The 26,562-nt window shown below is 37.5% G+C and overlaps 1 long non-coding RNA gene across 1 annotated transcript in view; it reads left to right on the top strand.

Moving 5' to 3' along the window:
• Positions 1-22,666, top strand: part of LOC128634975 (uncharacterized) — a 46,324-nt gene extending 23,658 nt beyond the window's left edge. The window contains exons 2-5 of the long non-coding RNA XR_008397883.1: positions 20,377-20,540; positions 20,739-20,897; positions 21,961-22,055; positions 22,483-22,666. This is a non-coding gene — a long non-coding RNA (uncharacterized LOC128634975). The remainder of the gene's footprint in view (positions 1-20,376; positions 20,541-20,738; positions 20,898-21,960; positions 22,056-22,482) is intronic.
• Positions 22,667-26,562: the final 3,896 nt, after the last annotated feature.

Raw genomic sequence — 26,562 nt, 5'->3', positions numbered from 1 at the left:
TGTTTAAAATGTCTTGGTTGATGTGCTGGATCTGAAGATTGCACATCATTAAAAGAAGATGCTGTGGCAGCTGGAACTGATTTAAAAGCCAGCTTTCATCCTCTGAAAAAAATAAAATAAACCAGAATGGTCTTTAAATATCCTTTCCCTTGCTAAATCTTCTGTCAGCTGAGGCATTTGTTCGTGGTTTAGGGCTATGCACCCACAGACCTGTCCAGCTTTTATTTATATGGTGCCATTTCTTGAACATAATTAAATGGGTAGTTTATTTGTCTTAATTTATAGATTTGTTCTGAGCACTTTCATTACTTTTCATATTTTATAAATTAATGCCAATAATACTCAAAGATTGGGTTTCACACAATTTTGTCAATGTTTTTTTTTTTTTAGAGACTACAAAGCACTTTTCTAAGTTGATCTGGATAAGGATGTCTACTAAATGCTCTAAATGTAAATTAATTAGTAATTTAAACTTGACAGTATATTCCATATATAAAAGTAATACATGTAAATTATATGATCTGAAGTCCATCAATAAAATTTTTGATTTAATCTTTTTTTGCATAAATTTACATAGACTCAGGAGCACAAATACATACGCATTGTACTGAAAACCTGAGACATTGCCTGGAATATTCAGATTCTGCAACAAAGCAGCACAAAGCTGTCCTGGGCTATCAGAGAGCTGAAGCACAATTATGCACAAAGAATCCATGAACATTTCCTAAACATCAAGGACACAATGTATGCAGCAAGGCATTAAGGCCATCACTGACTACAAAGCTACATCACATGTCTGTGATGGCAATGCCTTGCCTCCAGATGCATTGAACAATTTCTGCTCCCATCCAAACTTCCACCAACCAAGTACTCTGTCTGTCTGTAGTGGACGTCTGTCCAGAGTTTTTCATGGAAATCTGCAGGTTCTGACTACATGCCCGGTGCCCAGGGAATGTGCTGATCAGTTTGCAGTTTACAGACATCTTCATTATCTCCCTGAGTCAAGCAGATGTCCCTACGTGCTTCAAGCTAACCACCATCATCTCTGTCATGCCTCAATGACTACTGGGCCATTACACTCACACCAATCAGCATTAAGTGCTTTGAGTGGCTAGGCATGAGACACATAAAGAGCAGTCTTCCCATCACACTGACCCATTTCAGTATGTACACTGCCCTAACTGGTCAACAGAGGACCCCATTTCTGCTGCCATCCACCTTTCTCTGACCCACCTAGAGAAGAATATCAAATAATATTAATTAATGTAAGGACGCTGTTCATCGACTCCTGCTCAGCATTCAGCACAATTATCCCACCACATATCATAGAAAACTGAGCCTACTGGGTACCTCCCTCTGCAGCTGGATCCTAGATTACTTACTGGGAGACTCCAGTCCATCAGAATTGGCAGGACCACCTCCAGTACCACCACACTTAACATCGGTACTCTCCAGGGAAGTCAACTTCTGTTTACAATGCTGATTCAAGACTGTGCTGCAAAGTATAGCTCTGATCACATCATCAGGTTTGCTGATGATACTACAGTTGTGGGCTTCGTCAGCAGTAATGTCAAGTCAGCATACAGGAAGGAGGTGGAGCAGCTCTGTATTGCAGAGATATGCAGTCTCTTTCTCAATGTTAATAAAATGAAAGAGATTGAGATTGTTGACTTCAGGAGGACCCTTGGTGATCACTCTCTGCTGCACATCAATGGAGCAACTGTGGAGAATCCACAGCACTCAACAAGTTACTTGTTGTTCACATCACAGAGAACCTCCCCTGGACTCTTTACCACACCTCCCATTCTCAACACCTTCTACAGGGGGATAATAGAGAGCATACTGACCAGCTGGCTCATTGTCTGGTATGGGAAATGCACAGTCTGAGACTGAACCCCCCAACCCCCACAATGGACTGTGAGAAAATCATAGGGGTCACTCTATTACTTGTAATTACATGACTTACTACATTACAACTGCTGCATTCACAAGGCCACCTGTCCTGTGTAACCATTGTCCTGTTTATTTAAGTTGTTGCTACAACTTAATGGCAATAATTCTTTTGATTGTGTCATTTTTCCTGTTTATTCAACTGTGATTTTGGAGGAGAGTAAGATTAGTTAGTAGGAAGTGCCACAGCTAAAGTGTAGATGTTGCCACCTCTGATAATGAAATGCAAACAAATAACTTAAACATATTTATTTCTTATTTTCACCATTAATGTTATATGATACTGATCTGGACAGGATCCAGAGCCTATTCTGGGAACACTGGACATGTGGAGGGAACACATACTAGGTGGGATGCCAGTCCATCGCAGAGTACCATGCACACATACATTCACACACTCATTCATACTTATGGGCAGTTTTCTGTAGACAATCCACCTACATACATGCTTTTTTAGACAAGGACACCCACATGGACACTGGGAACTCAGCACAGACAGTATTGAACAAGATCAGGATTGAACCAGGTAATCTGGAGCTGTTAGGCAGTAATGGTATACTCTGCAACATGCTGTCCAATCTTAATGATTAGCAATATAAACAATATTTATGCAAACAGACACATAAAAACCCCTTCACATGCTTCATGACTGTTTTGAATACACAGAAGTGAAAGAATGGCATTAACTAAAATAACTTTACTACTGTCAACTTTACTATACCACTGTCTCATTCCCCCAAGTGCTAAAGAAGTGACATTGTTTAAATCTTCCGCCTAAATTTGCACACATGTAAAATGATTCTTCACACTAAATTCAAAGCCTTGCATTCCACATGCAATGTGACTATGTTAGTCAACCTTCCGATATTGTGTTTCTGCACAATAAAAAAAATGACTGGTGTAGTGATGTCTATGTATAAATATATGTAGTGTGTCTAATTGTGTGTAAAGTGTGTATGTGTATCTATTTTGTGAATGTCAATGTTCATGTCAAATTAATTTACAAAGCAACATTAAAAAAAGTTGACCAAAGTGCTTTTCAACAATAATTACAAAATTAAAACAGACATAAAATAGTATTTAAAAAACCCCCATAACATTATAGCTGTTATAACAATCATATAACAAATTTAAAACTATCTCTACAGCTAATGTGGTCAATCAATCTATCTATCTATCTATGAGATAATTTCATAAACAAGGAATTAATTAGGCACCCGGACAATATTTGTCATTTGTACAAATGAACATAATTGCATTATTTATGAAATATTCAAATATTAAGTCCCATCAGTCCCAACACACCACCGACCATCAAAATACAAAGTAAAAAGTTACTTCATATATATATATATAATATAACATAATTTATATATATATATATATATATATATATATATATATATATATATATATATATATATATATATATATATATATATATAGAGAGAGAGAGAGAGAGAGAGAGAGAGATAGATAGATAGATAGATAGATAGATAGATAGATAGATAGATAGATTCACCCACTGATACATACACTGAACAAGTTTCACAGACATTTGAGGAACACAAATGGAATAATAAGTCCCTGAACAAAGGGGGGGGGTCAATATCAAAAGGAACAGTCAGTATGTGGGGTGTTCACCAGCTGCATTGAGTACTACAGAGCATCTCATCCTCATGGACTGCACCATATTTGTTTGTTCTTGCTGTGAGATGTTATCCCACTCTTCCACCAAGGCATTTGCAAGTTCTCAATCATGTCTGGGGGGGACACATGGTTACATGTAATTTTCCACTGCGAGGACGATCAGCTGTCCTTCCTGTCTCCCTGTAGCACCATCTTAGGCGTCTTACATTACAGACATTGTAGTTTATTGCTCTGGCCACATCTGCAATATTCTTACCTCTCCGCAGCAGGCCTATGGCAAGTACACGCAAGTGAGCAGGAACCCTAGATATCTTTATTCTGGTGTTTATCAGGGTCAGTAGAAAGTTATTGTCCTAAGTTATTGTACCTGTGACCTTAATTGCCTACCACCAGTAAACTGTTTTAAGGACTGTTCCACAGGTGCATGTGCAATAATTGTTTATGGTTCATTGAACATGCATGAAAAACATTGTTTAAAGTTTAAACCCTTTCCGATAAAGATCTGTAAAGCTTATTTGGATTTTATAAAATTATATTTAAAATACAGTCTTTATATATATATCAGGATACTGAAGTGATATTCAGGACACTGAATCCCTAACATTCTTAGTTGAGTAGATTAAAAATATTTTCACACACAAAATTCACACAATTATTCAGTTCTGTTGATAAAAAGACACTGAGAATTTGGCTGTTGTTCCCTTGTTGTACCTTTTGTATACATTTAAGGTTGTATATTAAGGTTTATACTTATATAGTAGTATATTTACTATTGATAGCATGCTCTGTGATGTTTTTAATGCCTTCCCACAGGATGACTTTGCATTTTCAGTGCAGCACAAAACAAAACACTTTTAGTTCTTAATTAAAGAGGGATGGCAAACCAGAGCAGGCCATCAATTTTTAATTCAGATCAGGTCTAACACTCATGGGGATATGGGGTGTGTGTGTGTGTGTGTGTGTGTGTGTGTAGTGAGATAGCAATGTCAAGACACATCGAGTGATGCAATAGAAAACATATGAGTCTGTTATTAATGGTGTCTTCCTAGAGAAATGCACTCTGTAAAGATTCTCTCACAAAGCTATTCACTGCTTCATTAACATTAACAAAGGCAGTTCTGCAGTTATCTAAACTATCAAAACGGCATAGGCTTCATGATACTGATTCTTAGGTCACTGTTTCATTCTGATTGTAAATTCCGTAGAAGGACTACCTTTAACAATCCAGTCACATTTTCAATGCAAAACCTGTGCAAATGTACTGTCTGGTCAATTGTAGTCTCATTTATCCAATATGAATCATACAGAACAAGTGAAATTAGACATAAAATTGTCAGTCTTACATTATAACACGAGGAACACAGTCTAAATAGTGTTCAGTGTTCAATATTAATTAATAAAGTGTAGCTAATGGTTTTAGCTGAAACTGGTTCAGTATGGAATTAAAGTAATCCTCAAGGTGATCTTTTCTGTTGTTATTGTATTATGTCATTAATTAAAAGTCTACATAAAGGAGCTGTGTTCATGTCTGGGGGAGCACAGCAATCTCCCAGAGGTAATTAGAGCTGTTCATAAGAAAGAAGAGAACATATAAAATAAGATATTTCCTATCAGCGTGGAGCATTCTGCTCTACAGCTGTCAGTATAATGAGCCACTGGTCATGCACAGTTTGTTCTTGACTCGCACCTTCGAAGTCTGTACTCTACCACTGGCTCCATGTGATTTTCCTAAACGGATCTGCTCTCACTGCCACACCTGATTTTTGTTGTTCTGAGCTGTCACCTTTAAAGTTTATCCTTGAACTGACATCATCTAAAAGGTTTTACTCACCTAGAAATACTTTTTTCTCTCCTATTGACAAACAAATCACGAGGAAGTTCACAAGTAGTGAGACATTTAGAAAATATGCCCCCTTCTTATTGCTTCACCTAAATTTGAAAAGGAATGCTACAAAGCAGACCATACCTGTAGAGATGAATGCTAGTCATATGATGAAGGCATAAAGTGGATAATGCCTGCACCATTATCTTAATCTACTGTACATCTTCAGCAATCAGTGTTTAGGAATGGCAGACGCTTGTAGAATCCAGAATCCTCGCAACTCAGCAAGAGCGCTCAACCAGTTCTTGGTTGACATGGAAAATGGTCTTATATTGGGCTTTTTATCCTTAACAGTTAAAACACTTTACACTGTTTCTCATTCACCCATTCACACACACACCAATGGCTGAACCAATGGCAGCTCCTGCCATGCCAAGGTGCTAGCTTGCCATCGGGAGCAACTTGGGGTTCAGTGCCTTGGCAAAGGACACTTTGGCATGTGGAGACATGTGGGCCTCCAACCCTATGATTAGTGGACAACTCGCTCTACAACCTGAGCCACAGCCGCCCCATACATACTAACATACTATCAGTTACATAGTAACTGGCAAAATCCTGGACAATAAGTTTTGTGATCAGGTGAATGAGCACATCTCACATCTGTGTACTTGCTCCACCACCTAGACTAACTGGGCTTCTTGTTCATATATAAGGGTCAGTAGTCTGCTGCTTGAGGGGGAAAAATGTTTGACAGTTTTTAAAGATTTTTTGTTAAAGAGGGAAAGACTGGCATTCCTTTTCAGTCAGCTCTTTGAAGGTCACAAATGTACTTAGGTCACAGAGTCAGAAAAAGAATCACTTTATTGTCCAGGTACACTTGCATGTATTAGGAATTTTACTTGGAAGAATTAGTGTACATACATGGACAAGATATGCAGTGCAGTGCAGATAATATAAGACATTGAATAATAAGCAAATAATATTAAAAAACAGTGCAAATATAAATAATGTAACAATGGGTTCAATGATGATTAGCGGACTACACCTAATTTTCCCTTTTTAAAAAGTGGATGATGTGCTGCAGTTTTCCCATGGCCTGAGAAGAAACAGCATCAAATCAGACAATTATGGAGGATGGACTCAGTGATAGCTGTGTAGAACTATACCAGTACTGCCTGGGGGAGACTGAGTTTCTTCAGCTGTCATGGGAAAAACTGCATTTGCTGAGCTCCTTTTTGTGATACAGGTGTTGTTTCCATCCCACGTGAGATTGCTTAAAATGACACTGCCAACAGGCATCAGTAGTCACAGAGAAGTGTCGTTATATAATAGTGTCAGTGCTTGGTAAAAGTCATTAAGTTTCCCGACAAGGGAGTTAGTTCCTGTTAACACATTATAGCAGCTATAAATAATCATTCCCTCACAAGCCTCTTTTTTTCTCTCTCTTGAAGAAAATGGGATACGAAACAAACAAACAAACAAAAATGCAACTTGTCATGATGCCTAACTGGAAAACGTCTGGGTTACGCATGTAACCCTGTTACCTGAGAAGGGAACGAGATGTTGCGTTTAGCATAACACTATGGGAGTTCCTCTTGCGTGTGACCGGCATCTGAAGCTTGTGTAAAATCATGGCTATTTATAGGCCTGCCATGATCAGGTGACGTGGCAATTAAACGCGGCACGTGATATAAATATGGCACCTGTGAACCGCGCCATCAGCCTGTATTATCTGAAGCGAAGACGCAATTCACAGGCCTGCCCTGTTATGACAAAGCTACGCAACATCTCGTTCCCTTCTCAGGGAACAGGGTTACATGTGTAACAGAGACGTTCCCTTTCAAAGGGAACTTCGACGTTGCATTTAGCATATGAGAATGAGAATACCTACTCCATCATACCGTGGGTACGGCCTGTTCAAAAAGACCCAAGCCCGAGGGTCACTGCAAGACACTTGAGCCCGGGCTGGAATGAATATCCAGGCTGTAATAACGAATTAATTTGTGTGGCGTAGACCACCCTGCAGCAGCACACTGCACACACACATCCTTTAAGGATACCCCTTTGGACAAAGCCTTCGCAGAGGCAACCGCCCTAGTGGAATGAGCGCTTATGCCCAGAGGCGTGGCGAGACCACATGCCTCATAAGCAATAGAGATTGCTTCCACTATCCAATTAGAGATGTGCTGCTTTGACACAGCATCACCTCTACTGTCGCTGCCAAAGCAGACCAGCAGCTGCTCCATCTTACACCACTGGACGTTAGTACAGAGAGCCCTTACTGGACACAGCAGGTGCATTTTCTCTCGTGTTCCGGTGTGGGGAATGGAGGAGGGCAGAGAGCCTGCAACACCACAGGGTGAGCAGCCGATGTAGGCACTTTAGGAATATAATCCAGCATAGGATACCGGAAGTCCCCGGCTAATCCAGGGGCAAAGTCAAGGCAGGAAGGGGCAACAGAGAGAGCTTGTAGATCTCCTACTTGCATGAGAGATGTCAGGGCCAGCAGAAGAGCTACCTTTAGGGTCAGAAGCTTCTCAGAGGCTGACACTAAGGGCTCAAATGGAGCCCCTGACAGACCGTCCAGGACCACAGAAAGGTCCCAGGAAGGTATGCGTGGCCTGCAGATCGGCCTCAGCTGCCTGACACCACGCATGAACCTCGAAGTTAGAGGATGTTACCCCACAGAGGCTCCATCAACAGGGGCATGGCTGGCCGAAATGGCGGCCACGTAAACCCTGACTGTAGAAGGAGCCCACCCCGCTGAGAAACGTTCTTGTAAGAACTCCAAGAGTATAGCTATTGCACAGTTCACTGGGTCTACAGTGGATCCCTGCAGATGGGAATCTCCCATGGAGTTCCATCTAGCAGGGATATTATCTCAGCTAACCATATTTGAGCTGGCAAAATAGTCCCAGAATGTACATTGCACTCACTGACAAACATTCCTTCTGCCCAGAGAAGAATTAGTTGCATATGCCTGAACAGGGGGCATGGACATAATCCTCGCTGGTAGTCAATATATGAAACCACCAGTGTGTTGTCTGTAAACACATGGTGACCTCTCAATCGAGGAAGAAGGAATTTCAGTGCTAGAAATATGGCCCACATTTCTAGGCAATTTATATGCCACTCCAGATGAGGGCCGCACCAGAGACCGTGAGCTGGACAGCTGTTTAAGACCGTGCTCCAGTCTGTGAGGGAGGTGTCTGTCATTACCGCCTTGCGCTAAGGAGACACCACTAGAGTGTGACCCAAGGCTAGAAACCGGGGACACTCAAATTCTCAGAGCACGTAGGCATCGCCGCGTGACACTGATTTGGGTGAAACCCCCAACTTCTCAGCCACCACTGAATGGTCTCCTGTGCAATAGCACCATAAGCGCCAATAGTCTCCCAAGATCCAGCTTTATCTTGCTCAGTGTTGATAGGATTGACCCTACGCATGCTAGGGATAGAAACGCCCTCATCGTAGTAGAATCCTTATAACCCCTAGAAAAGTTGTCCACTGCACTGGGGAAAGCATACTTTTCTGAGGTTCAACCTGAGCCCCAAGCTCTTCATGTGGGCGAGAACAACATCGAGATGTTGAACAGCCAGTTCCCTGGATCGTGCTAGAATTAACCAGTCGTCCATGTAGTTTAGTACACGGATGCCCTGGAGTCACAATGGAGCCAGAGTGCCATCCATGCACTTTGTGAAGGTGCGAGGGGATAAAGCTAGCAATATTTCTATGTGGAAATATGCACCTTTTAGATCTATTGTCACAAACCAGCACTGAAACTGATTTTCAGATCAGACAACAGGGAAGTAACTGGCTGAATGCTGCCATATGTCGAGCTCACTCAGCAGGTCTGCTTGGTAGGTCTGCAACACTGTCATTGTCTGCAGTGACCCACAATCAAGACTACTACCGCATAGGCCAGGGGTGGGCAATCTTATCCAGAAAGGGCTGGTGTGGGTGCAGGTTTTCATTCCAACCACGTAGGAGCCACACCTGATTCCACCTGTTTAATCAGTTGATCTTGGCTTTCAGTAGACTCAGGTGTGGCTTCTGCTTGGTTGGAATGAAAACCTGCACCCACATCGGCCCTTTCCGGATAAGATTGCCCATCGCTGGCATAGGCCTTGCCCACCAATGCCACAGGCGCTCCCATAGTGTTATGCTAAACGCAACGTCAAAGTTCCCTTTGAAAGGGAACTCAAACTCCTCACAAACATTCCATAATATGTAAAGATTTTTTTTTTTTAATGCATTGTTCATTAAAAAAGAAAAAAAAATGTTGGCAAATCACTGTGGTATAAGAAAAATGTTATCTCTGACATCCAAATTCAAAATCTTTCAAAATACTATTAAAGTTTGTTTAGTCTGTTTTTTAATCTAAATATAATCATTATTTAGCAGTTGCGGTAACATTGAAGGGAATCCTGAAAGCACTCCTACTTCCCACATACTTGGCTATAACCTTTTTTTCTGTCCTTTTATGTACTTTGAATTTTATTGGACAGTGTGCACTTAGTTTTACCTTTAATTGTATACTTTTACCTTAATTGTGTCCCTACTTGTAGGTGATGGTATCTTACATGCAAAGAAGTCTTTTCTGTCTGTTATATTAAATGATTCATACAAATTTGTTCACCAGTTGCATGTTTGGTCACATGTGCAGCCTGATCATGCTGCTGTCTAAAGCAGGCAATGAACAGCTTGAGTACTGTAAAAAAAAAATGAAAAAAAAAAAACAAGAAAAAAAAAACAAGAAAAAAAACCTAATAATAGTCACTATTTTGTTATTTTATAATGTCCTTTCACACATCTGTGATTAGAAGAATTCTATTTCACACCAAGCCCACAACCTAGACCCCTATTACCTGCACTGAAACACTGCAAATCTCCAGCTCACAAATGGAAATGGGATTTATTGAGCCAAGTGTATTTGTTGGTATTTATTGACTCACGTGAATGAAAGGAAATAAATACTGGTTTTGGCTATAAGGATTCACCAACTAAATAGTCATGGATCAGGTTTGGAACATGGTTTGTTGCAAATCTGAAAATATGTTTCAAATGCACTTATTTAATAAAATTTTATTCAATTCAGTTTAGGGCTACAACAACTAATCGATAAAATCGATAATAATCGATCATTAAAATAATCAACAATGAATTTAATTATCGATTAGTTGGATCTGTGACGTCACTGTGGATAACTCCTGTCAGCAACGTCACTTCTGACATTGTAAATACATCTGAAAAACACATCTGAAAAACAGTGCGGGAAAAATGCATGATCCAGGTCGTCCAGAACATGAGAATTTTTATATTAAGCACTTCAAACAAACTCGTAAGTGTATTAATGTGGCTTGTCATATCAGATCCTGCGACAGATGTGTGTGCTGTTTAATGTGTTCCAGACATGTTTTCTTCAGCACAGAAATGACATTTATACCCATATACAGTATCTCACAAAAGTGAGTACACCCCTCACATTTTTGTAAATATTTGATTATATCTTTTCATGTGACAACACTGAAGAAATGACACTTTGCTACAATGTAAAGTAGTGAGTGTACAGCTTGTGTAACAGTGTAAATTTGCTGTCCCCTCAAAATAACTCAACACACAGCCATTAATGTCTAAATCGCTGGCAACAAAAGTGAGTACACCCCTAAGTGAAAATGTCCAAATTGGGCCCAAAGTGTCAATATTTTGTGTGGCCACCATTATTTTCCAGCACTGCCTTAACCCTCTTGGGCATGGAGTTCACCAGAGCTTCACAGGTTGCCACTGGAGTCCTCTTCCACTCCTCCATGACGACATCACGGAGCTGGTGAACTTTAGAGACCTTGTGCTCCTCCACCTTCCGTTTGAGGATGCCCCACTGAGGCTCAGTAGGGTTTACGTCTGAAGTCATGCTTGGCCTGGAGACATCACCTTCACCCTCAGCTTCTTTAGCAAGGCAGCGGTCGTTTTGGAGGTGTGTTTGGGGTTGTACTCATGCTAGAATACTGCATACTGATCATGCTCTGCTTCAGTATGTCACAGTACATGTTGGCATTCATGGTTCCCTCAATGAACTGTAGCTCCCCAGTGCCGGCAGCACTCATGCAGCCCCAGACCATGACACTCCCACCACCATGCTTGACTGTACACATTTGTCTTTGTACTCCTCACCTGGTTACCACCACACATGCTTGACACCATCTGAACCAAATAAGTTTATCTTAGTCTCATCAGACCACAGGACATGGTTCCAGTAATCCATGTCCTTGGTCTGCTTGTCTTCAGCAAAGTGTTTGCGGGCTTTCATGCGGGCTTCGTTCTGGGACGACAGCCATGCAGACCAATTTGATGCAGTGTGTGGCATATGGTCTGAGCACTGACAGACTGACCCCCGACCCCTTCAACCTCTGCAGCAATGCTGGCAGCACTCATACGTCTATTTCCCAAAGACAACCTCTGGATATGACGCTGAGCACATGCACTCAACTTCTTTGGTCGACCATGGCGAGGCCTGTTCTGAGTAGAACCTGTCCAGTTAAACCGTTGTATGGTCTTGGCCACCATTCTGCAGGGTCTTGGCAATCTTCTTATAGCCTAGGCCATCTTTATGAAGAGCAACAATTCTTTTTTCAGATCCTCAGAGAGTTTTTTGCCATGAGGTGCCATGTTGAACTTCCAGTGACCAGTATAAGGGAGTGTGAGAGCAATGACACCAAATTTAACACACCTGCTCCCCGACTTTGTAACACTAACAAGTCACATGACACCGGGGAGGGGAAATGGCTAATTGGGCCCAATTTGGACATTTTCACTTAGAGGTGTACTCACTTTTGTTGCCAGCGGTTTAGACATTAATGGCTGTGTGTTGAGTTATTCTGAGGGGACAGCAAATTTACTCTGTTACACAAGCTGTACACTCACTACTTTACATTGTAGCAAAATGTCATTTCTTCAGTGTTGTCACATGAAAAGATATCATCAAATATTTACAAAAATGTAAGAGGTGTACTCACTTTTGTGAGATACTGTATATCCTTATCTGTAAATGTTATAAATTCACGCCAGTATTTCCATTTTACATAAAGGCTCGTCCTGACAGCAAGTCAGTCTCCATTAAACTTCAATGAATGAGCATCAAACAGCGCACAACAGAAAGGAAGCGCAATAACTCATAAAATTTTAATTTTGATCAAATATGTTGTTTGATGCTATATTTAGCGATATTTATAAACTAAAGTAATTGTGGTTTTTTTTTTTGAGATCAGTAACTGTAAGGGGGTTATAACCTGTAACTGTATTTAAATGTAAGAAGTGTCATACATTTACAGAAAAAAGGAACATGTTACTGTGTTCAGATGAGTGAATGTGTGTGTTACTGCAGAACATTCAACCTCTTACCAGTTAACACTTAGTTTCTGCTTTTGTTTTTCTTTTTTTTTTTCTTTATTGTTTTGCATTTTTTAATATAGTGATTTAACTTCTGCTTTAAAGCCTGTGGACAATCAGTTGTTTTGTTTTTTTTTTGCTTAAAAAATATAATGTCAATATAAAAAAAAAAAATCCTTTGCCCAATGTATAGCATAGCCCATATAGATAATATAATACCTTTTAAAATACCACATATAATACCACATATAATACCTTTTACATAGCCTTCAGTTTGCACAATATTCGAAGGACAACGTTGGGCAGAATGTGAAATAAAGTATTTTGTTTATTTGTTTTTTTTTTTTGTTTTTTTAGAAATACAGAAAATAAAAATTGGCCTTTTAATCCAACTAAATTGATCAATTGAAGAAACAATCAACAGATTAATCGATGATCAAAATAATCGTTACTTGCAGTCCTACATCAGTTTTATGTACAATGTCACAAAGCAGCTTTACAGAAATCCAGATATGAAATAGTTATTAAAATTTTTACTTTATGCCTAATGAGCAAGCCAGTTCTGAGAAAAACTTCCTGAGACAACATGGGGTAACATTAAGAGAACCAGATTCTAAAGGGAACCTATCTGTATCTGACAAGGATCCTTGTTGGATAGTGCAATTATAAATTATATATATTTATAACTGTAAACTATTGATGAAGATCTGAATCAGAAATGAAATGGCAATATGAATTTCCCCCAATTGCATTTGCTGAAAAAGCAACTAGAGTAAACATGCTACGGTTTGGGACAGAGAGGTTATAAAGCATTATAATTTGTTTTATTTCATATTTATGTTTGTGTACAGAGTACTATATTGTTGTTATTAATGCCTATGTAGATATATGTAGACTGTTGTTACTAAAACCTATGTAGATCCACAGCTACATGCATCATTACCTGTGCCTTAAAATACATTGTCCTTATAACTGGATTGTATGAATAAAATATTAAAACATACTAATAGATGTATAAACGACATATAAACAAACCTACATGAAAACTATTTGATAATCATGATTTTGGATCGATTATGGATATGTATGGAAGTGTAGGGCTTCAGTGTTTCAGTTTTGCAGTTTGCAATTGCAAAAGGAATAACTCAATGCAATGCAGTGACTCATACCAATTTTTTCAAGTTAGTGACTTATTCAAAAAGAATCATGCACAAACAACATCTATCTGACCTGACATTTTCAGTCATTTGCACATGAAGATATGTAACATTTTGAGATGGAATGCAAAAAATGCACACAATAAAAGGCCCTGATATTCTAAAGATTTGCATGTATAAAAACAAATGCAAACTTGATAACACCTGCCCCCACCAAAAAAGCAAACTGATTTAATCACAGGCTCTATGTTTGGTTATTTACAGAAGGACACTTCTTGCTAAAGGTATGTTGGTGGTGTCGATTTAACCTGATTAATTTTGCCCATGCAATATGATTTACTAAGTCTCTTTGGATACAGCAATTGTATGTACAAATTAACACATGAAGAACATGCATTTGTGGCAGCCCATTTCCACCAGTTGAAGACAAAAAAATATACAATTTAATTTAAATTAGTAAGGATAATCTAGATTATTCCTTAATCACAGAGTTTCTGAAAATAATTACTGAATATTACCATGGTAAAGTGTAGGTTATTAGATATTCACTGCACATACAGCATTCCAACAGCACTTTAACAGGGCCTTTAAAAAGGTTTTCATTTAAATGCACTGTATTAACATAATGCATACTCATGTCTACACTCATTTATTCTTTCATTATGGTAATTATACTAGAGAACACATAACCACAACTTTTGATACTGTATTAACTCAAATGCAACCCCTTTTTACATTTATGCTGCTCAGTAGAATGGTTCCATCTGGAATGGTCACAAAGATAGTCTTATAGTTTTGTGCAGGTGCCATGATTTAAAAAAATAGCCCATAGTCATGCAATTCTGACACATTCTCTGTTTAGTCTATAAAGCAATCAATTGCTGCATCTGAAAAATATGGAATTTTTATCCAAACACTTATCCAAAATATTAACATCTGCTGTTTGGGCTGAAGCACAATAGAGAAATGTGCTGTGGTGTAAATTTTGGAAATAATTGAATATGACTAGCAAATGATTAGACTACACTAAAGGGTCTCACTTCACATAAACTGCTGATTGTCTGACGTCATGTTTCCCAGCTAAACTGCTTTAGCTATTACTGTGATAGTATGAAATGTACTTGCAATATTTGAGACCCTATGCATATATCGGGAGGAGATCCCAAGAAAGGAAACAGAAATCCTTTCCTACATTCCCTCGCTGCTCTTGTTTCCATGGCAACAAAAGAGGGAGATGAAGGATGATTTGTTGGCTTTGAAGTCTCCAAATGCACTAATAAATATACTCCAGGAAGTATACACACAGGCATGAAAAGCTTTCTGAGAACCAAAGCAGTAAAGCTGTGTTGTTGTGAATGTTTGTTTGTATGTTTTTTTTTTTTTTATTTCAGTCATAAATACATTTAATAGCTGGTTTATTGGGTACTCTTTACTGATAGCCACAATTACTGAGCATATTATCAGGTATACTTACCACTATGCACCTGTACATGTGTACAGTTGCTGAGTTTAGTACATCTGTTCCTCTATACCTCCTCTGTTGCACAGTGCATGTATCATGTACAGCTCTGCTACTGGGGACACAGTAACACTATGACCTTAATTTACAAAGTTTTGCATGTGTAAAAATGGAGTATTGTGCCATATTGTGCCATGTCCATTTTACACATTTGGTTAATGAATATGCACTTTCCGTAGACTCTACCTAAAGGTCTCAAAAACAGTGTAGTATCTATGCAAATCAATTAATTCTGGCACCCGCAGTGAGATTTGCTAAGCCTGAAATATTGTGGGAACTCAATGTTGTGTGAGCTTCACGCTGTGGGAAGCAGCCTCACGCGTGACCAGTATCTGAAGTCTGTGTCCTTCACACATTTCACACATGGCATGACTATAAAACTGTGCCTATAAACCATGTCATCAGCTTTTATTATTTGAAGCGAAGTTGCCATTCACAGGCATGCCCCAGTATGACAAAGCTACGCAATGTCTCATTCCCTTCTCAGGAAACAGGGTTACATGCATAACCCAGACATTCCCTTTCAAAGGGAAGTCAACATTACATGAGCTTCATGCTGTGGGAACAAGTATACCCACTCCATCATACTGAGGGTGGAATCCATGTCCAAACTGTAATACCGAATGACTGTCTATGAAGTAGACCACCCCACTGAAGCACACACATCCTGTAAGGGTACCCCTTTGGATAAAGCCTTCAAAGGTCTATAAATAGGTGTGATTTTAAACATACTTCAATTACTGGTCATGCGCGAGGGCGTTTCACCACAGCATGAAGCTCACACAATGTCTAGTTCCCTTCTCAGGGAACAGGGTTGCATGCATAATCCAGACATTTTATTTTCAGTCAAAATGTTTGGCCTTTTCCGTTTTTCATCATTTCACCCCCAAAAATTTCTGTGGCATTTCATTAAACATAGTCAACTGATTTGACCTATTTAATTATACATCACGTTGACATTAATGACATTAATGACATTAATATTTCACATTAATGAAATCAAAACATTCTCCATGCACCTTAACAGAAACTTTCAAGCACGACAACTGAACAAAGATAGGATAGTACTAATGTGAGCTGGTGGAAGCGTTCCGGTTTACATGGTTGTCAAATAACATCAGAGAGTTGAAAACACCTTTGCAAATGTCAATTATTTCAGATTCACATGTCAATTGGCACAAGTGTTGTTTTTATTGGGTGGGAGAAGACTGCTCTATTGGTATATTATATTATATTGGCATACTCCTGCATACATTTTTAAATGCAGAGCTTCTACACAAAATGCATAAAGGTTGACAGGTCTGAGTCATTTGAATATTTATTTTTGGTATTTAAAAAAATATTTAATATTTTTTTCACACATCTTATACTGAATTTAGAGCTACAACAACTAATCGATAAAATTACTAATAATCGATTATGAAAAGCGTTGTCAGGGAATCTCGTGATCGATTAGTTGGTCTGCGTGTGGCACAGGGTACGTTTACTCCCTACGTTATTTCTGTTCTGAAAACACGCATCGCAGAGGAAATACTAAAGTTGTGTCACAAATGACGTACTGTTCACTTACACTATGTACTATATACTCTACCGTCTGGAGTACATAGAGTACATACCCTTCTTATAGAAGGGTAGTATCATCTTAAATGGAACAATAACATTTTTTTTACTGACTGGAAGTATAACCCTTTTCCCAGTCATATGGCCGTAATGTGATGCTGCTAGCTTTAGCAGATAGCCAGAGTCAATGACAATGACTTTCTTCAGTTTACTGTTTATGTCAGTGTTACCTTTTATTCCCAACATGACCTCAGTCACCATCAGACGGAGGTGTAAATGTCAAGAGACTGAGGAAGAAAGTTAGTGACCTCCAAGTCCTCTGAGGCAGGGAAGCATTAAACAAGCATAAAACACCGCGGAGATCAAATCCAAAATGCTCCACTGTGTGAACGTTTCCCCAAGGGGAAACTGGCATAAGTTGCTTAAGAGATTTAGTTTCATTTAAGTTTATTGTCATTATATGCTGTATTTGCATGCATGCAGTGTCATTTATTATAACAGAAGTGATCTGTTAGTAATGATGCCAAGTAAGACCTGTAATGTCTAATTAAAACACTATGATCAAAAGTAAACAGAAGTAAAACAATATAACTAAAAGCAGTGAGCAACAGAAACCATAAGGTGCAGTGAAAGTGAGTTTTTATTATTAATTTAGGACCGTAGTTTAATTCAGTGCTTTTTGTGCACACATAAAAAGTTATGGATAAATACTATTATATAATATAAGTTTATAAATAATATAAACTAATATATAAGTATTTATGCATAATTTTTTATGGATGCACAAAAAGCACTGAATTAAACTACAGTCCTAAATGAATAATATATATTCTGGTGTGTGTGTGTGTGTCTGTGTGTATTGGGTTCTTTTCAGTAATATATATATATATATATATATATATATATATATATATATATATATATATATATATATATATATATATATATATATATATATATATATATATATTAGTCTGAAGTTTATATTTGTAACACTCAGTTTGTGGATTTTATTTTAATGAACATGTACTTCAAGAAATGAAAAAAATGGTACTGAATGTTAGCCCCCCCCCCCCCCCCTTTTTGATTAATTGAAAAAATAATCGTCAACTAATCGATTATGAAAATAATCCTTAGTTCCAGACCTACAGTCTGGAGAGTTCAGTTTAAGCTCAGTTTACTCTTCTGGGAATCTGAACTTGCCACTACTACCATGGAACATGTGGTGCACACAATAAATCTCATTTATATATTCTACCTTCTCCCAACTATCCACATGAAGTAATTCATGCAATTATTCCGTGCAAATCACCTGCAACACACAGACCATCTTCATGCTCAATTGGTCCCACTGCATATGCCAATTAGCATCCTTCATTAAGGATCTTAGTAAAACAGAACCTGTGATTATTTAGCCAGCACACGACCAACCAACATTGAAATATGGTTGAAATAATGTCAGTTGCCGTTTCAACATTGAAACAACGATTGGTGCTGAATGATTGCAGAAAGGTAAAAAAAATACTTAAAAATCAACGTTGAAATTTTGCCAAGATCTGTATGTTGTATGAATATAATGTTTTCAACAACATAGTTGCATTTTAAATTATTATTTTACGAGTAATAAAATATTATTATTATTATTATTATTATTATTATTATTATTATTATTATTATTATTATTATTATTATTAATAATAATAATAATAATAATAATACATTGTAGTTGAGTATGAGTAGATATACAATTACGAAAGAAATCTCACACATCGAGGCCTTCACATAATGAGACCTTCGAGCTGTCTGGAACTTCAGGACCTGGTGGCGTGATCTCGCAAGACTGTAGCATGTGACGTCTGCACACGTATGAATTCAGAGCGGCAATCTGTAATGGCAGATCAAGAAGCTGACGAGTGCAGCAAAGATGTCATACGGTTTTAGATTTAAAGGTAAGTCAATATTTTGACTTACTTACAATAATTTACATATAAAAAGTGAAACTGCTAAAATGACTGATGCCAAATCCTGGTAAAACAAACACCACAGTTTGCTAATTGCTGCTTAGTCAGGGAAAAAATGTTAGACCGCTACATAAAAGTATGGCGGCGTTTTTGGTGGTTCCACTCCCTTTTAAGGACATAAAAATGGCGCCGAGCTTTTATTGGAGCTTTTAAAAGTGATTTTGGCAAGCTGGTGATAAAAACTTGGCACCATTTTGCTGTTTTCTCTCAATATAATGTGGATTATAAACTAGCTTATGTTCACCTCCTATTTAGATTTTTTTTTTTTACTGTAAAGACGCATTGGTCAACACTGAAATCATCAAAACTCTTCTTCAGATGCATTCTCCAGCTCTGGGGACAAAAAATCTCTCTGCTCACGTGAATATTTTTTTTGTCAGTAGTGGTACTTCCACCATGTGTTTTTGTGAATATAGATTTATAGGTAGATTTATATCCTTTTAAAAGTATTGAAAAATGTAGTGTAATATCAGAGGTAGGGGGAATCTTTTTTTAAATGGTAATGATTTATTTGGAGGTGGATTGAAGGGAGATAATATTTTACTGTTTTTATTTAATTAATTACCCCCCCCTTTCACACTGTAATTATTGGGGTAACAGTGACCTCAAACAACAAGGAGGTGAAGCAAATCTCAACAGAGCATAAGGGTTAATATTTATTTAGATTTATAATAATTAAAGTTATACTTGCCTGTACTTCGGTTAATTGTTCATGGTTCAAATATGGAATTAAAAAAAATTAACACACAGATGCAGTGGCGCAGTAATACTGATGTAATGAAGACACAGGTGAATGAACACGACTCAACCAGTCAGAATCAAGGACCGGAGCAATCTGTTTTATAATGAATAATTTTGCCAAAATGCATTCAATAAACTTCCAAAATCTATGAACTCCTTCCACTTTCAAAACATTATCTGTAAAAAATGCCAAATTTTTTAATTGTTAAAACCATATTTTCATGAACATATTTTAATTATATTTTTCTTCTGTTGAATTTGATTTGTTACATGCATGGTGTAAAGCATGCTTGAGCTTGTTGAAAGGCGCTATATAAATAAAACATATTATTTAAAACAGTATTATGGCAATTTTGGTGCATTTCTGCAGTAAGTATATAGAAATATATATATTTAAATAATCTTAGTAGAATATTGTAGTATCAGATCATATGATAAATCTTTGGAAACATGGATAAAGAGACTGCTAGGGGGAAAAAAGTCAGAGAGTGTACGAATGCATGAAGGAACAAATATGAGTTAGGACAGTGAAAATGTATTGTTAAGTACACATACTTTTTATGTTAATAGATGACCTACTATAAAAAATGGAGGTGAAATGCTGAGTTGCGTGCAATGGCATTGTCAAGCAGTGATCCAGAGGAGGGTCCGTCTGAGGTCCCAGAGGCAAGCTGGGGATCACACAGTGTTTCTAGTGATGATTTGGATGATGCAGGGGTTATTAATACAGGCAAGTAAGTGGTCACTCATTTTACTAATGTTTGTTGAAAATCGTCGTTTTTAAATATTAGACACAATTTGCGTTAACTGTTGTATTTAATCTCTCTCCACAAGGTAGAGTTTATGTTCCACTTCACTGCTTATTCAGGTTATTATGGTATCTGTAGTAAAATAACAGTTCCAAGTGACATCTGTAGTCTCCTGTGTTTTAGAATTCAGAAGAAAGTGCTCCAACTGTTGACTGAGATAGGGATTCGATTAAAGTTGCTATAGGATCCACAGATGGAAAGTATTTGAAATTAAGCCATCCAATACTCAAATGGACTTCCGAGAACTTGAGTCTGAAGGATGAAAATGAGAGAGCAACCTTGGTGAGTTAAAAAATTTCTTCAAGATCATCTCTGCATGTATTCAAATGATACAATTACAATCGGTTTAATATGTCTGTTTTTATACAGCAACAAATTTTGACTGCAGTATAATGATTTTTAATTATCTACTTAATTAAACAAAAGATGGCCTTTTAATTTGATTCCATTTTGATTATCTAACGTATGCACTATGTCCTAGGATAAAATTGCACAGTCCAGTATTTGATTTCCACAGACATACATCAAAAGTGTTGGGCATTTTAAATCTTCTTAATGAACGCATTTTGTATAACGACTCTAGCACGTGATAAAGTGTGGTCACTTAAAAGAAAAGAAACTACCAGTAAGCAAGGCTATTGTTTCAAACTTGTTCATCTTACAGATCAGTAAAAAATTGTTTGTTTATTTATTTATTTATTTATTTATTTATTTATTTATTTATTTATTTTAAACTGGTGGTGTGGATGATGTGGACATGGTGAAAAAATTCTCCATAAGTATCTTTTGTTTTTATTGCCAGTGTGAGCCAGGGCTATCAACAGGCCAGCTATGGCTAATAGCACCCATAACAACCTAGCAACCGCGTAGCAATACCCTAGCAACCCAGAATAACCGCGCAGCAACCACCCAACATCCTATCTAGCTCCAACACTATTGGGACGCCATCTATCTGTCTAGCTCTGAAACTATTGGGACAGTATCTATCTATTCAACTCGAAAGGTATTGGCACCCTATCTGTCCAGCTAATTAAATTGCCATCAAACCCTAGCAACTGTGTAGCAACCACCCAGAACACCCTAGATGTTGGCTTGCTTTCTAAAGCCAACATCAAATGTTGCAGTGACAAACTTTACCTATCTAGTTTAACATTTTGATCTTGTCGGGTAACGATTAATGATCAGTTGACGAGTATTGCCAACTGTTCGGGAAATAAATAAAAAATGAGCATCAATGTTAGTTAAATTTATAACTTGTTCTTGGGCTACAGTTGACATTTTATAACCCAAAGAATTGCGTTCTATTAGATTTAATCTTTTAAACTTTAATGTTTGTGTTTTTCAGAACTCTCTCAAATGGGTTAATGGCCCAGATGTGTTTGAAGGGGAAATGTGGAAAGCTGCCATTTTCTCAGTCCATGCTTTGCCAGGTCATCTGCGGTAAGTTTTTAAAATGTTAATAAAAAATATGAGGATGACTTCATATCAAGATGATGACTTTGGACGTTTTTGTCCATTTGAAGTTTTGTGCATGTTTGTGAGATATAATTTAGGCTGTGCTTATCCACTATCCTCAGCTAGTTATTATCCATGATTACTTTTAAACTTGTGTTCTAACCAGTGTTTTAAATGAATGTTTTTGTGAAGTTCTTTTGAATACGACATTCTGGAGTGAAGCATGGTTAACTAGTGGCTACGAAGAGTTTGTGCACTTTAGTGTATTTTGACATGCAAAGTGGGAAAAACTGATACTATGTAAACGACTTTGATACAACTTTGGAAAATGGTTTGCAAAAATACACAGAATTCTTTATAGATGGTCTGAAATTTGCAGCATTCATCTTATGTGTGGTTTGTTTTTCTTTAGATGAGCATCTACGGAACAACACACATGAAAATAATGTCCAAATATTTAAAGTAAGCTATGGAGAAGATGGGTGGTGGTGGCCGTAAGAAGACTTTGCTCTAAAGATCTGTGCCATACAGCTCTTGTTTAAAGAGCTTGTATTTAAAAAATGTTGAAATAAAAATAGGGAGTTGCACATGTTGTCATTTTGTAGTTGTTTTCTCATAGTTGAATGTTTATTATTTTTTTTCTTGAGAAATTACTCCCTGAATAATAAATAAAAAAATCTGATTATTCAGGATAGGTAACAGCTGCTTTCCTTAATTCATACAGAAAGGTGCCATAATCTTTTGTTCCAGTGCGATCTTATTTAATAACATTAAGATAAGATAAGATAAGATAAGATAAGATAAGATAAGATAAGATATAACTTTATTAATCCCCATAGGGGAAATTTAGGTCAACATAGCAGCATGAAGGAATGTAAAAGAACAGAACAGATGCTGTATTGTAGAAGTATTCACACACTGTTTATACTATACAATCAATAATAATTATTCTAGGTTTACCATTGACTTACACTGAGGTGTTTATTTTGGGTATAATATAGGGATGCCGATACCGATAGTTCTGCCTTTTATACCTTATTTTAAATGAATAATAATTAATTCCACAATTCTGAAAGAAATGCAAATAAAAACTTTATTCTCTCCATTTCAGCAAGTTGTTTCACAGTAACTGGTCTCATAAACATTAACACATTACCCTAATTAACATTAACACATGAACTCAATTCTGAAGATTAAAGTAAGATTATTAATTTATTGAATGATATTCATTCGTATTAACAGAATTAATTGACCGAATTCTAAGAAACCTCCTGTTAGTCTCACATTCACTCACCACAAACAAAAGCATTTCTACTTCATCACTGAACATCACACTGGTACACACTTCCTGCCACAAATCACTAATCAAATGTAGAAACTGTACTGTGCATATATACAGGGTTTTATGGTAACCACTAGGCGCTTGGGGGTAGGAGTTAGGCATCGTTCGTAATTGTTTAGTTAAGAGGTAGACACTAGAAATGTATACATGCCACAAACGTGAAAAGTCTATAGAAGAAATTCTTTTTTCTTATCCTAAAAAAAAGATAAAGTTACTTAGAGCAAAGTACACCCTGCCTAGCCAGCTAATGCTAATCAGGCAGGGACAAGGCAGGCGTGATCTATGCAGCTAATTGGGTATTTCAGTTTAATTTGGAAAAAGGATCTGCACAATAATAATAGGTTTTACTCCAGCAGAAACAAAAAATTGAGGGAACATTGGATACATCTTCATAAATCAAAACATGCTTTATAGTATATGTAATTTATGCCCCCTATATCATCATTTATTTGAAAAACACATTTTTGTAGCTCCATTTATGTGTTTCAGCTTGAGTCGCATCGTTTTGCACAGGTCACAGCATGTGATGTTACTTGGTACATGGTATGGCTCACATGGCAGTGGATATAATGACACAATGCAGGATAATCTCTACTGTACAGCACTCTCTGGTGGAAGATCACTATAAAAATATGGTTGATAAGAAAAACTAAATACGAGGTCTAATATTACTAAAATGTAATCAAATGTATCCATTAACTTGCCACACCCAAATGATTCATATTTATGTTTAATGCTTATTTATGTTACATGCACACAACGGGCCCTCAGATTTACTTCTCTCATATAAAATGTTCTCACATACAGATAAAATGCTTTCATTCTCAGTTTATCTACCACATAAACACAAAAGCTCTCAAATTCACGAGTTTTCATCTTAGGAGTAACGATTGCATAATAGCCTGAGCGTACTTACATAAAAGTGTTTATCAGATTAGTTTTTCGCCACTTTTCTTAGAGACAATTTTAGATTGGAACATGGGAGTCTACATTTGCATATTCGATTTATGAAAATGACAAGCATTGGGAATTGGGAATTGGTGACTGCATCAAGAATATGTAAGTTAGGTTTGAAGGTTGTGAGAGGTCTCCCACCTTGGGGCCTAATTTAGAGTCGACTCTAGTTTTCCCTTTTCATTCTTGGGTCCAGTGAATGAATGCTAGATGAAGTTAGTTATTTTTAACTAGACTATTGAAAATGGCCAAATAAAGAAAACTGAAAACTCATACAAGAGTCCACCATTTAAATATGGATAACCTCTTAAACTTCCCCATAAACTTAAAATATATAAATTTACTATACATAGCTATAATCATCCATCCATGGTTCTAAAGAGCATTCTTTTTTGTATCCACATCAAAAATATTTCATTTTAACACAGTAAAAAATGCTAAAAACAAAGATTTGCACACATTGTCCCAAAAAATTGGGACGTTAAACTCATAGTATGTACAGGCCTCAGAGCTCATTTAGGATACATCAAGAGAAAGTAGGCCAGATTACAGACAAAACCATAGCATAAACATTACAACCAAAGCTTAATTTGAGACAGATCCGGGATCTGGCACCTCTAAAATATAGCACACCTACGTTCTGGCACCTTTTTATGTGGCTCTGACAGCTCTGCAACTGGACGTAAAGTCTCCCACAGCAGTATTATGAAAACAAATAGTTTTAGTTTTTAATTCACCAAAAGTAAAACAGAACAACAAAAAACGGCAATAGAAAGGCTCAAATATTGCTAATAGCCAATCAACAGCCTCTTTCACGTAACGTAATCATTACAAGTTCAAAGTTCACCTGAATTCGTTGTCAGGAAGCGAAGCCTACAGTCACGTATCATGCGTTGTAGAGTGTTATGGTGAAAAGAAAGCAGTTATCATTACCAGCATATTTTAAGAACACAAACAAAATACTAAAAAGGCAAGCGTCCAAGAGAGCAAGTGGCAGCAGGTCAGTAATGAAGCAGTTTGGTGACCGTTCCCACGACTAGCAGTGATAACGCTAGCCTGATTGTGGAAGGTTTTTAGAAGCGCTTACAAGGTTAAACGATGTCAACCTGCACATGGCTTTGAAACTGAGATTGACTGTCTGGAATTAAATAGAGTTAACACCCCATGTACAGTCATTCGGGCTTTTGGGAAGTACAGGGACTCAAATAGACAAAAAGTTCCAGAAGGACTGAGGCAGTTGGTTACTGTGAAAACCACACGGATCTCGAGTGGAGCACGAGCAGGGTTTCTCCAAAATCAATCTCATTTGTAGCTTGCAACGTGCATCCCTTCTCATCTACATCATCTCGTCTCTGGTATTTTTGGTCCACCGCTTACAAAGTTCAATCCCGAGACATCTGTGCGCTCATGGATCCGTAAGGGACACAGGGAAGAGGATATTGATAAGACAGCTTTGTGGAATATTTTGTCTTAGGTAAGACTAGTTTATTGTAAGTATGCCTACTGTTTGAAATGTAGCTTTGTTTATGAAGTGCCTTTGGTCAAATGTGCTTTGTAGTTAACTGAGGTGATGACACGTAAGCTGATAGAATGTGCGATCCATAAATGTTTCCCTTTGTACTGAGAATAATCACTGCTATTAAGTTCATCATGCTATTATCTCGCTTTACCAGTGTGATAAATTACTACCTATCAGCATTGAATATTTCTGGCTACTTGAGCTACTGGAAGCACTTTTGCATGTCTAAGTTGGAGGACCATGACCCTTCGCGTGCCTCCTGACCTGTCGGATTTTTTGCTGTTCTACCCTCTTATTGTTCCGGGACCTGCTGATTTACAGCTTAAGCACTGATTATAACACATGGATTGTATAGCACAAGAACACATTTTTTTTCTGTGGAATTATGTGGGTTTTTTTGCTGTTCTTTTTTTTTTTTTTTTTTTTGTTGAAATCTTTACAATTTTGAAGAAATGCAAGAACAGAATAGCATCTTCTGAGCTTGTCTACTTCTCATCGTGTGGATGTGAACAGCAACACTTTGCTGTCTCAACTCAAAAAACAAGAATGATAGGAAGACTCGGCTCACCACCTATGTTTATCAGTGCTAAACTTGACCTCACCAACAGGCTATTTATTTTCTTCACAATTTCAACAGAAGCTGTCAAACTTTGTGTTGCACCAATATACTCTACACT

Source organism: Ictalurus punctatus, chromosome 14 (genome assembly GCF_001660625.3).
Source record: "Ictalurus punctatus breed USDA103 chromosome 14, Coco_2.0, whole genome shotgun sequence".
Taxonomy (NCBI): Eukaryota; Metazoa; Chordata; class Actinopteri; order Siluriformes; family Ictaluridae; genus Ictalurus; species Ictalurus punctatus.
Note: the sequence above shows the minus strand (reverse complement) of the source record. Positions and strands in the feature narration are given on the sequence as shown.